Raw genomic sequence first — 13,313 nt, 5'->3', positions numbered from 1 at the left:
TATGTCGCATGTTTTATCATTTCCATGAATACTAGAAATTATTTAATGGATTTGAGACGCATGCTATTCGTTTTCAGTCTAGGTACTGTATTAAACCGTCTTCTCCAACTGTGTATGACTTTGAAAGTGTCTATATCAGTACTGTTATTTCCATTTCCGTTTACCTGAAAACTCTGAACATCGTTTGCCTTTCAACAGCGACTTCAACTACCATCCTACTGTCATCACTTCCTGGATCCGTCACCGATCTATCACTAACAGTACGCCTGTTGTTTCGTTCTTCCTCCGATTCTATTTCTTGTTCGGTCTTATCGACTCTGCTTCCCACAGTTTCCTCCCCTCTTTCTTCACTATAATTATCCTGTATTTAATTCTCAACGTCTTCTTCATCATCTTCGGCAAGCTGTAACTCCAATGATTGTTCCTCCCTCTTAGCATCACCAATCTGCGGATTCACTTCCACAATGTCCTCTCTGTAACATGTACATGTTTGGGCTTCCTTGTGGCATTTGTCGCATATCCTTCATTGACACATAAAGAAAACCTTCCACAAGTGTCAAATCTTTGCCGTTTGCTATTCATAGCTACATGGCTCTTCTCCCCACACTTATAGCACACAAAATCCAGTCACCTTTTCATAAGCTGGCTCGGATCTAGACATCGAGAACACACCTTTACTTTATTACTGTGCAATACCCCAAAATATGTTTATTATTTATTTTCATGTTTGCCTAAAGTTCTAACTGATAGCTTTCTATATTAGGTTTAAGGTAAACTTATGAATTACTCCTCGTGCTCACTGCTATAACGAAGATAAGACACATACCAAAGTGTGCTTCAGCTGATTGTGGATCTTTCACTTCACCTTCTAGATCTCAAATATAACGTATATTGAATCATGATTTTGGTAACATAAAGTTTTGATATTGAATTGTTAAACTTTTAAAAAATAATAGCACAGACTTTATTTCGTTACTCCAGATAAGAAATGAAAGAGAAGGAGAAAAAATAAAGGTAAATAAAGAAATAGAGAGGAAAATAGTAACGAAAATGAAAACTATTTGCCACAGGGGGGATCGAACCCACGACCTTCGCGTTATTAGCACGACGCTCTAACCAACTGAGCTATGCGGCCACTTGCTAATCAAAATCCTCCTACACAATCTAGAAATACAGATGGAGTACATACTTTCACACAATGAATGATTAGCAAAAGGAACCACACAATTAGGGTACGTAAAAGCATTGCCAACGTGTATGTTAATAGTATAAAATATATGGAAATAATGTAAAATGCATAACTCCCATATTATAACAAATATTGGTCTTTTCATAATTGCCGAATGTGCTAACGTTAAGACATTGCGTGTTGTTTTAAGTAAAGTCATAAATTACTCCTCGAGCTTTTGGAGAGAACGAAGATAAGACACATACCAAGGTGGCTCTTGGTTAGTCGTGGATGTCTCACTTCCACTTGCAGGTCTCATATATATCTTAGATGGTCCTCTGAATCAGGTTTTGGGTAGCAGACTAACGCAGCTTTTAGAATTGAATAATATAGTTTTACGAGATAACTAGGTACAGATTTTGTGCCTTTACAAATGGAAATTGAAATTTGTGCTGCAGAATAGAAATGAAAGAGACGTATGAGAAAATAAAATAAGTATGGCCAAAGGGGCGATCGAAGCCACGAACTTCGCATGGTCAACGTGTGTGTTATCATTATAAAAATCTATTGAACCAATGTAAAATGCATAATTCGGAAATTATAAAAGAAAACATATCTTACTATCCTCTTGGACACTTCAATATACAGTTTGACAATATGATTTCAGCAAAAATTGTTGAGGTTAAACAGTTGCTATGCTCTATACTGATTTCTATGAATGTGCATTCTTATTACCAACTGATTGGGAAATGAACATTGGCAGTATGGTAAGTTAAAATAATAATTTACCAAAGTTCATCAAGTTCATTTTTACTTAGGACACACTCGTCTATAAAGTATAACGTGATAAGAAATATAACAGCAGCAATCGCTAAGCAATCTGTAATATTTGGCGAAACGACAGGCAACCATGATGATAATTATGAAACAAATGAAGTAGACATGCCTACAGTATCCAGAAACTAGTGTGCCTCATGGTGGGAAATCTACAGATCACGAAGCTAATAGGCAAGGTTTTATCATGTTGACTACGCTTTCAGGAGTTATCTGATGCAAATTCAGCTCTAGCATATTTACTATCTAGCATCCCGCCCTAAAGCCCTGATCGATTCAAATTGACCAGTAAATAATTACCTACTACTGGAACTGACATATGAACTACTGCTACTCCTAGCAGTTTTAATAATGATAATATTAATAATAATAGTAAGAGTAAATTTATCGTCAAGAAAGAAAAAGAGACAAGCCTAACTCAGCATGATTAAAATCAGATCTCCACTGTCATACTGTAACGTATCAAGGGTAAAGACCAAATAAAATGGAATATATGGACAGCTCACGCCTTCTTCAGCTACTAGATGTCTCCAATGTATTGTAGTGTCAAGAAATGGTGTGTTCACCACAACCGTTCTTATTTAGATTATAAAAGCACAAAGCAAAAGAATTATAAAAGCCAAAACATCTTATTATACAACGTCCAGGCTTGTATGTGTTTTCTCACAAAATGTAGTCCTCAAAATAATGAAATATAATATTTTGAAATATGCAGACCATATATTTGATGGTCAATGGCTTGTGAAAATCAGCATAAATATTGTTGTTGTTGTTATAGGGTTTAACGCCATTTTTCAGCACAAGAGAGGCTATACATGGCGGCCAGTATTAATGGTGGAGGAAGAACCGGGAAAACCCCGGAAAGAACCACCGACCCACGAGAAGCTAACGGCAAGCTTTCTCACGTATCCACATTTGCCGAGCCCGAGACTCGAACCCACGCAGACAGAGGTGAGATGGCAGTGATCAGTGACGGACAGCGCTTTAGACCACTCGGCAGCATAAATATTCAATTTATCATAGTTCGCATAACCTCTGACTCAAATAATCCCATTTTCCAAACTAATCTTGCACAGAAAAGTAAGTTAATAGTTTTTCAAATTTGTTCATTTTGACGCACCGAAGTGTTAATGATGTTGTGCATCCAGTCAAAGTTCGGAACCATACCCAGGTTTGCGTTATAGAGTTCAATGCTAAATAAGTTAGATGCACAGTCTGGAACCGGATGCAAATAGTGTGTCGCCTTTGTTGGCTGAGGCACAGTTTGTCCTTTACAGCAACGTGGACATAGAATACAATTTATTTTTCTATATGTTCACTACATTTGTTTCTCAATACTGACCTTTCCACTGTGTGACAATCAATACAATCATATGTTAATTTAAGATACCGTCAAAGATGATATCACGGTGAAGTTCTTGTCAAAGGTTGACCTGCATTTGTTTGAGAGGCTGGACTGTCAACAGAGCAGCATGTAAATAGAACACATATTTCACTTCAGGACCATCACCAAAGCCTTATAACACACTAGTCACTGTCGCCAAAATACAAAGAGAAAACCACACCTAGAACTCATATTCTTCAGAATAAACAATTACCTTTAAATCCCTACAAGAAATGCATATATATAACTCTTCTATCCCCACCAAAATAAGAGGAAAAAATGTACTGAAAATAGACGAAAACTGCTAGAACTACAATGGTGGGTACTGAACTCGAAGTACTAATTGTGACCTGATTCCAAATAGTCTGGGACCGAATGTCAATAGTGTGTCGAGTAGGTTAAATGCGACAATGTGTGTCGTTTTGTATTTCTATCATAACTAATTTTAGAAAGCCCTGTTAAGGTTTTGTTATGTCGATCAATTCCAGATAAAGCGTTATTGAACTCACCAACCAAGATAGTGTTATCGCTAGTATTGTTATGCAAATATGTGTTTGATCTCATTAAAAGGTATACCTTACTCGCACAAGATTTGGAGCATAAATATTGATTAAATCAACCACTCTTCATCAAGATCTATTTTAAATGTAAAATTCTACCCTTATGAAACATTTCATGTGCCACTTGATTTTTCACCTCTCTCACTACTAAAACATCAACACCAGCCCTCCTAATGACGGCATTGCTATCAAATATGTCACCATTACAAATCTCATTTTCTGTGATACATTCAGTAAACTCATCATCCCAAAAGGCTTCTTGCAATAATAAAATATGGCCTCTTATTTTTTAGAAATATTTCTAAAACAGACTTTCGCTTATTCAAATCTAGCATGCCGTTTACAATTAGAGATACAATATATAAGGCCATTATAATGATTAGTGTGTTTAAAGTATTAAATTATGTCGCATGTTTTATCATTTCCATGAATACTAGAAATTATTTAATGGATTTGAGACGCATGCTATTCGTTTTCAGTCTAGGTACTGTATTAAACCGTCTTCTCCAACTGTGTATGACTTTGAAAGTGTCTATATCAGTACTGTTATTTCCATTTCCGTTTACCTGAAAACTCTGAACATCGTTTGCCTTTCAACAGCGACTTCAACTACCATCCTACTGTCATCACTTCCTGGATCCGTCACCGATCTATCACTAACAGTACGCCTGTTGTTTCGTTCTTCCTCCGATTCTATTTCTTGTTCGGTCTTATCGACTCTGCTTCCCACAGTTTCCTCCCCTCTTTCTTCACTATAATTATCCTGTATTTAATTCTCAACGTCTTCTTCATCATCTTCGGCAAGCTGTAACTCCAATGATTGTTCCTCCCTCTTAGCATCACCAATCTGCGGATTCACTTCCACAATGTCCTCTCTGTAACATGTACATGTTTGGGCTTCCTTGTGGCATTTGTCGCATATCCTTCATTGACACATAAAGAAAACCTTCCACAAGTGTCAAATCTTTGCCGTTTGCTATTCATAGCTACATGGTTCTCCTCCCCACACTTATAGCACACAAAATCCAGTCACCTTTTCATAAGCTGGCTCGGATCTAGACATCGAGAACACACCTTTACTTTATTACTGTGCAATACCCCAAAATATGTTTATTATTTATTTTCATGTTTGCCTAAAGTTCTAACTGATAGCTTTCTATATTAGGTTTAAGGTAAACTTATGAATTACTCCTCGTGCTCACTGCTATAACGAAGATAAGACACATACCAAAGTGTGCTTCAGCTGATTGTGGATCTTTCACTTCACCTTCTAGATCTCAAATATAACGTATATTGAATCATGATTTTGGTAACATAAAGTTTTGATATTGAATTGTTAAACTTTTAAAAAATAATAGCACAGACTTTATTTCGTTACTCCAGATAAGAAATGAAAGAGAAGGAGAAAAAATAAAGGTAAATAAAGAAATAGAGAGGAAAATAGTAACGAAAATGAAAACTATTGGCCACAGGGGGGATCGAACCCACGACCTTCGCGTTATTAGCACGACGCTCTAACCAACTGAGCTATGCGGCCACTTGCTAATCAAAATCCTCCTACACAATCTAGAAATACAGATGGAGTACATACTTTCACACAATGAATGATTAGCAAAAGGAACCACACAATTAGGGTACGTAAAAGCATTGCCAACGTGTATGTTAATAGTATAAAATATATGGAAATAATGTAAAATGCATAACTCCCATATTATAACAAATATTGGTCTTTTCATAATTGCCGAATGTGCTAACGTTAACACATTGCGTGTTGTTTTAAGTAAAGTCATAAATTACTCCTCGAGCTTTTGGAGAGAACGAAGATAAGACACATACCAAGGTGGCTCTTGGTTAGTCGTGGATGTCTCACTTCCACTTGCAGGTCTCATATATATCTTAGATGGTCCTCTGAATCAGGTTTTGGGTAGCAGACTAACGCAGCTTTTAGAATTGAATAATATAGTTTTACGAGATAACTAGGTACAGATTTTGTGCCTTTACAAATGGAAATTGAAATTTGTGCTGCAGAATAGAAATGAAAGAGACGTATGAGAAAATAAAATAAGTATGGCCAAAGGGGCGATCGAAGCCACGAACTTCGCATGGTCAACGTGTGTGTTATCATTATAAAAATCTATTGAACCAATGTAAAATGCATAATTCGGAAATTATAAAAGAAAACATATCTTACTATCCTCTTGGACACTTCAATATACAGTTTGACAATATGATTTCAGCAAAAATTGTTGAGGTTAAACAGTTGCTATGCTCTATACTGATTTCTATGAATGTGCATTCTTATTACCAACTGATTGGGAAATGAACATTGGCAGTATGGTAAGTTAAAATAATAATTTACCAAAGTTCATCAAGTTCATTTTTACTTAGGACACACTCGTCTATAAAGTATAACGTGATAAGAAATATAACAGCAGCAATCGCTAAGCAATCTGTAATATTTGGCGAAACGACAGGCAACCATGATGATAATTATGAAACAAATGAAGTAGACATGCCTACAGTATCCAGAAACTAGTGTGCCTCATGGTGGGAAATCTACAGATCACGAAGCTAATAGGCAAGGTTTTATCATGTTGACTACGCTTTCAGGAGTTATCTGATGCAAATTCAGCTCTAGCATATTTACTATCTAGCATCCCGCCCTAAAGCCCTGATCGATTCAAATTGACCAGTAAATAATTACCTACTACTGGAACTGACATATGAACTACTGCTACTCCTAGCAGTTTTAATAATGATAATATTAATAATAATAGTAAGAGTAAATTTATCGTCAAGAAAGAAAAAGAGACAAGCCTAACTCAGCATGATTAAAATCAGATCTCCACTGTCATACTGTAACGTATCAAGGGTAAAGACCAAATAAAATGGAATATATGGACAGCTCACGCCTTCTTCAGCTACTAGATGTCTCCAATGTATTGTAGTGTCAAGAAATGGTGTGTTCACCACAACCGTTCTTATTTAGATTATAAAAGCACAAAGCAAAAGAATTATAAAAGCCAAAACATCTTATTATACAACGTCCAGGCTTGTATGTGTTTTCTCACAAAATGTAGTCCTCAAAATAATGAAATATAATATTTTAAAATATGCAGACCATATATTTGATGGTCAATGGCTTGTGAAAATCAGCATAAATATTGTTGTTGTTGTTATAGGGTTTAACGCCATTTTTCAGCACAAGATAGGCTATACATGGCGGCCAGTATTAATGGTGGAGGAAGAACCGGGAAAACCCCGGAAAGAACCACCGACCCACAAGAAGCTACCGGCAAGCTTTCTCACGTATCTACATTTGACGAGCCCGAGACTCGAACCCACGCAGACAGAGGTGAGATGGCAGTGATCAGTGACGGACAGCGCTTTAGACCACTCGGCAGCATAAATATTCAATTTATCATAGTTCGCATAACCTCTAACTCAAATAATCCCATTTTCCAAACTAATCTTGCATAGAAAAGTAAGTTAATAGTTTTCCAAATTTGTTCATTTTGACGCACCGAAGTGTTAATGATGTTGTGCATCCAGTCAAAGTTCGGAACCATACCCAGGTTTGCGTTATAGAGTTCAATGCTAAATAAGTTAGATGCACAGTCTGGAACCGGATGCAAATAGTGTGTCGCCTTTGTTGGCTGAGGCACAGTTTGTCCTTTACAGCAACGTGGACATAGAATACAATTTATTTTGCTATATGTTCACTACATTTGTTTCTCAATACTGACCTTTCCACTGTGTGACAATCAATACAATCATATGTTAATTTAAGATACCGTCAAAGATGATATCACGGTGAAGTTCTTGTCAAAGGTTGACCTGCATTTGTTTGAGAGGCTGGACTGTCAACAGAGCAGCATGTAAATAGAACACATATTTCACTTCAGGACCATCACCAAAGCCTTATAACACACTAGTCACTGTCGCCAAAATACAAAGAGAAAACCACACCTAGAACTCATATTCTTCAGAATAAACAATTACCTTTAAATCCCTACAAGAAATGCATATATATAACTCTTCTATCCCCACCAAAATAAGAGGAAAAAATGTACTGAAAATAGACGAGAACTGCTAGAACTACAATGGTGGGTACTGAACTCGAAGTACTAATTGTGACCTGATTCCAAATAGTCTGGGACCGAATGTCAATAGTGTGTCGAGTAGGTTAAATGCGACAATGTGTGTCGTTTTGTATTTCTATCATAACTAATTTTAGAAAGCCCTGTTAAGGTTTTGTTATGTCGATCAATTCCAGATAAAGCGTTATTGAACTCACCAACCAAGATAGTGTTATCGCTAGTATTGTTATGCAAATATGTGTTTGATCTCATTAAAAGGTATACCTTACTCGCACAAGATTTGGAGCATACATATTGATTAAATCAACCACTCTTCATCAAGATCTATTTTAAATGTAAAATTCTACCCTTATGAAACATTTCATGTGCCACTTGATTTTTCACCTCTCTCACTACTAAAACATCAACACCAGCCCTCCTAATGACGGCATTGCTATCAAATATGTCACCATTACAAATCTCATTTTCTGTGATACATTCAGTAAACTCATCATCCCAAAAGGCTTCTTGCAATAATAAAATATGGCCTCTTATTTTTTAGAAATATTTCTAAAACAGACTTTCGCTTATTCAAATCTAGCATGCCGTTTACAATTAGAGATACAATATATAAGGCCATTATAATGATTAGTGTGTTTAAAGTATTAAATTATGTCGCATGTTTTATCATTTCCATGAATACTAGAAATTATTTAATGGATTTGAGACGCATGCTATTCGTTTTCAGTCTAGGTACTGTATTAAACCGTCTTCTCCAACTGTGTATGACTTTGAAAGTGTCTATATCAGTACTGTTATTTCCATTTCCGTTTACCTGAAAACTCTGAACATCGTTTGCCTTTCAACAGCGACTTCAACTACCATCCTACTGTCATCACTTCCTGGATCCGTCACCGATCTATCACTAACAGTACGCCTGTTGTTTCGTTCTTCCTCCGATTCTATTTCTTGTTCGGTCTTATCGACTCTGCTTCCCACAGTTTCCTCCCCTCTTTCTTCACTATAATTATCCTGTATTTAATTCTCAACGTCTTCTTCATCATCTTCGGCAAGCTGTAACTCCAATGATTGTTCCTCCCTCTTAGCATCACCAATCTGCGGATTCACTTCCACAATGTCCTCTCTGTAACATGTACATGTTTGGGCTTCCTTGTGGCATTTGTCGCATATCCTTCATTGACACATAAAGAAAACCTTCCACAAGTGTCAAATCTTTGCCGTTTGCTATTCATAGCTACATGGCTCTTCTCCCCACACTTATAGCACACAAAATCCAGTCACCTTTTCATAAGCTGGCTCGGATCTAGACATCGAGAACACACCTTTACTTTATTACTGTGCAATACCCCAAAATATGTTTATTATTTATTTTCATGTTTGCCTAAAGTTCTAACTGATAGCTTTCTATATTAGGTTTAAGGTAAACTTATGAATTACTCCTCGTGCTCACTGCTATAACGAAGATAAGACACATACCAAAGTGTGCTTCAGCTGATTGTGGATCTTTCACTTCACCTTCTAGATCTCAAATATAACGTATATTGAATCATGATTTTGGTAACATAAAGTTTTGATATTGAATTGTTAAACTTTTAAAAAATAATAGCACAGACTTTATTTCGTTACTCCAGATAAGAAATGAAAGAGAAGGAGAAAAAATAAAGGTAAATAAAGAAATAGAGAGGAAAATAGTAACGAAAATGAAAACTATTTGCCACAGGGGGGATCGAACCCACGACCTTCGCGTTATTAGCACGACGCTCTAACCAACTGAGCTATGCGGCCACTTGCTAATCAAAATCCTCCTACACAATCTAGAAATACAGATGGAGTACATACTTTCACACAATGAATGATTAGCAAAAGGAACCACACAATTAGGGTACGTAAAAGCATTGCCAACGTGTATGTTAATAGTATAAAATATATGGAAATAATGTAAAATGCATAACTCCCATATTATAACAAATATTGGTCTTTTCATAATTGCCGAATGTGCTAACGTTAACACATTGCGTGTTGTTTTAAGTAAAGTCATAAATTACTCCTCGAGCTTTTGGAGAGAACGAAGATAAGACACATACCAAGGTGGCTCTTGGTTAGTCGTGGATGTCTCACTTCCACTTGCAGGTCTCATATATATCTTAGATGGTCCTCTGAATCAGGTTTTGGGTAGCAGACTAACGCAGCTTTTAGAATTGAATAATATAGTTTTACGAGATAACTAGGTACAGATTTTGTGCCTTTACAAATGGAAATTGAAATTTGTGCTGCAGAATAGAAATGAAAGAGACGTATGAGAAAATAAAATAAGTATGGCCAAAGGGGCGATCGAAGCCACGAACTTCGCACGGTCAACGTGTGTGTTATCATTATAAAAATCTATTGAACCAATGTAAAATGCATAATTCGGAAATTATAAAAGAAAACATATCTTACTATCCTCTTGGACACTTCAATATACAGTTTGACAATATGATTTCAGCAAAAATTGTTGAGGTTAAACAGTTGCTATGCTCTATACTGATTTCTATGAATGTGCATTCTTATTACCAACTGATTGGGAAATGAACATTGGCAGTATGGTAAGTTAAAATAATAATTTACCAAAGTTCATCAAGTTCATTTTTACTTAGGACACACTCGTCTATAAAGTATAACGTGATAAGAAATATAACAGCAGCAATCGCTAAGCAATCTGTAATATTTGGCGAAACGACAGGCAACCATGATGATAATTATGAAACAAATGAAGTAGACATGCCTACAGTATCCAGAAACTAGTGTGCCTCATGGTGGGAAATCTACAGATCACGAAGCTAATAGGCAAGGTTTTATCATGTTGACTACGCTTTCAGGAGTTATCTGATGCAAATTCAGCTCTAGCATATTTACTATCTAGCATCCCGCCCTAAAGCCCTGATCGATTCAAATTGACCAGTAAATAATTACCTACTACTGGAACTGACATATGAACTACTGCTACTCCTAGCAGTTTTAATAATGATAATATTAATAATAATAGTAAGAGTAAATTTATCGTCAAGAAAGAAAAAGAGACAAGCCTAACTCAGCATGATTAAAATCAGATCTCCACTGTCATACTGTAACGTATCAAGGGTAAAGACCAAATAAAATGGAATATATGGACAGCTCACGCCTTCTTCAGCTACTAGATGTCTCCAATGTATTGTAGTGTCAAGAAATGGTGTGTTCACCACAACCGTTCTTATTTAGATTATAAAAGCACAAAGCAAAAGAATTATAAAAGCCAAAACATCTTATTATACAACGTCCAGGCTTGTATGTGTTTTCTCACAAAATGTAGTCCTCAAAATAATGAAATATAATATTTTGAAATATGCAGACCATATATTTGATGGTCAATGGCTTGTGAAAATCAGCATAAATATTGTTGTTGTTGTTATAGGGTTTAACGCCATTTTTCAGCACAAGAGAGGCTATACATGGCGGCCAGTATTAATGGTGGAGGAAGAACCGGGAAAACCCCGGAAAGAACCACCGACCCACGAGAAGCTAACGGCAAGCTTTCTCACGTATCCACATTTGCCGAGCCCGAGACTCGAACCCACGCAGACAGAGGTGAGATGGCAGTGATCAGTGACGGACAGCGCTTTAGACCACTCGGCAGCATAAATATTCAATTTATCATAGTTCGCATAACCTCTGACTCAAATAATCCCATTTTCCAAACTAATCTTGCACAGAAAAGTAAGTTAATAGTTTTTCAAATTTGTTCATTTTGACGCACCGAAGTGTTAATGATGTTGTGCATCCAGTCAAAGTTCGGAACCATACCCAGGTTTGCGTTATAGAGTTCAATGCTAAATAAGTTAGATGCACAGTCTGGAACCGGATGCAAATAGTGTGTCGCCTTTGTTGGCTGAGGCACAGTTTGTCCTTTACAGCAACGTGGACATAGAATACAATTTATTTTTCTATATGTTCACTACATTTGTTTCTCAATACTGACCTTTCCACTGTGTGACAATCAATACAATCATATGTTAATTTAAGATACCGTCAAAGATGATATCACGGTGAAGTTCTTGTCAAAGGTTGACCTGCATTTGTTTGAGAGGCTGGACTGTCAACAGAGCAGCATGTAAATAGAACACATATTTCACTTCAGGACCATCACCATAGCCTTATAACACACTAGTCACTGTCGCCAAAATACAAAGAGAAAACCACACCTAGAACTCATATTCTTCAGAATAAACAATTACCTTTAAATCCCTACAAGAAATGCATATATATAACTCTTCTATCCCCACCAAAATAAGAGGAAAAAATGTACTGAAAATAGACGAAAACTGCTAGAACTACAATGGTGGGTACTGAACTCGAAGTACTAATTGTGACCTGATTCCAAATAGTCTGGGACCGAATGTCAATAGTGTGTCGAGTAGGTTAAATGCGACAATGTGTGTCGTTTTGTATTTCTATCATAACTAATTTTAGAAAGCCCTGTTAAGGTTTTGTTATGTCGATCAATTCCAGATAAAGCGTTATTGAACTCACCAACCAAGATAGTGTTATCGCTAGTATTGTTATGCAAATATGTGTTTGATCTCATTAAAAGGTATACCTTACTCGCACAAGATTTGGAGCATAAATATTGATTAAATCAACCACTCTTCATCAAGATCTATTTTAAATGTAAAATTCTACCCTTATGAAACATTTCATGTGCCACTTGATTTTTCACCTCTCTCACTACTAAAACATCAACACCAGCCCTCCTAATGACGGCATTGCTATCAAATATGTCACCATTACAAATCTCATTTTCTGTGATACATTCAGTAAACTCATCATCCCAAAAGGCTTCTTGCAATAATAAAATATGGCCTCTTATTTTTTAGAAATATTTCTAAAACAGACTTTCGCTTATTCAAATCTAGCATGCCGTTTACAATTAGAGATACAATATATAAGGCCATTATAATGATTAGTGTGTTTAAAGTATTAAATTATGTCACATGTTTTATCATTTCCATGAATACTAGAAATTATTTAATGGATTTGAGACGCATGCTATTCGTTTTCAGTCTAGGTACTGTATTAAACCGTCTTCTCCAACTGTGTATGACTTTGAAAGTGTCTATATCAGTACTGTTATTTCCATTTCCGTTTACCTGAAAACTCTGAACATCGTTTGCCTTTCAACAGCGACTTCAACTACCATCCTACTGTCATCACTTCCTGGATCCGTCACCGATCTATCACTAACAGTACGCCTG

At 36.3% G+C, this 13,313-nt stretch overlaps 3 non-coding genes across 3 annotated transcripts; all 3 read right to left on the bottom strand.

Moving 5' to 3' along the window:
* Window positions 1-1,061: 1,061 nt before the first annotated feature.
* Window positions 1,062-1,135, bottom strand: Trnai-aau (transfer RNA isoleucine (anticodon AAU)). Its single transcript has one exon. It is a non-coding gene; the product is annotated as a tRNA-Ile (tRNA).
* Window positions 1,136-5,409: 4,274 nt separating this feature from the next.
* Trnai-aau (transfer RNA isoleucine (anticodon AAU)) lies at window positions 5,410-5,483 on the bottom strand. The gene has a single exon. It is a non-coding gene; the product is annotated as a tRNA-Ile (tRNA).
* Window positions 5,484-9,757: 4,274 nt separating this feature from the next.
* On the bottom strand, window positions 9,758-9,831 carry Trnai-aau (transfer RNA isoleucine (anticodon AAU)). The gene has a single exon. It is a non-coding gene; the product is annotated as a tRNA-Ile (tRNA).
* Between the last annotated feature and the right edge of the window lie 3,482 nt (window positions 9,832-13,313).

The sequence above is a fragment of the Sinohyriopsis cumingii genome, chromosome 14, assembly GCF_028554795.1.
Source record: "Sinohyriopsis cumingii isolate HCF-2022 chromosome 14, ASM2855479v2, whole genome shotgun sequence".
Lineage (NCBI taxonomy): Eukaryota > Metazoa > Mollusca > Bivalvia > Unionida > Unionidae > Sinohyriopsis > Sinohyriopsis cumingii.
Note: the sequence above shows the minus strand (reverse complement) of the source record. Positions and strands in the feature narration are given on the sequence as shown.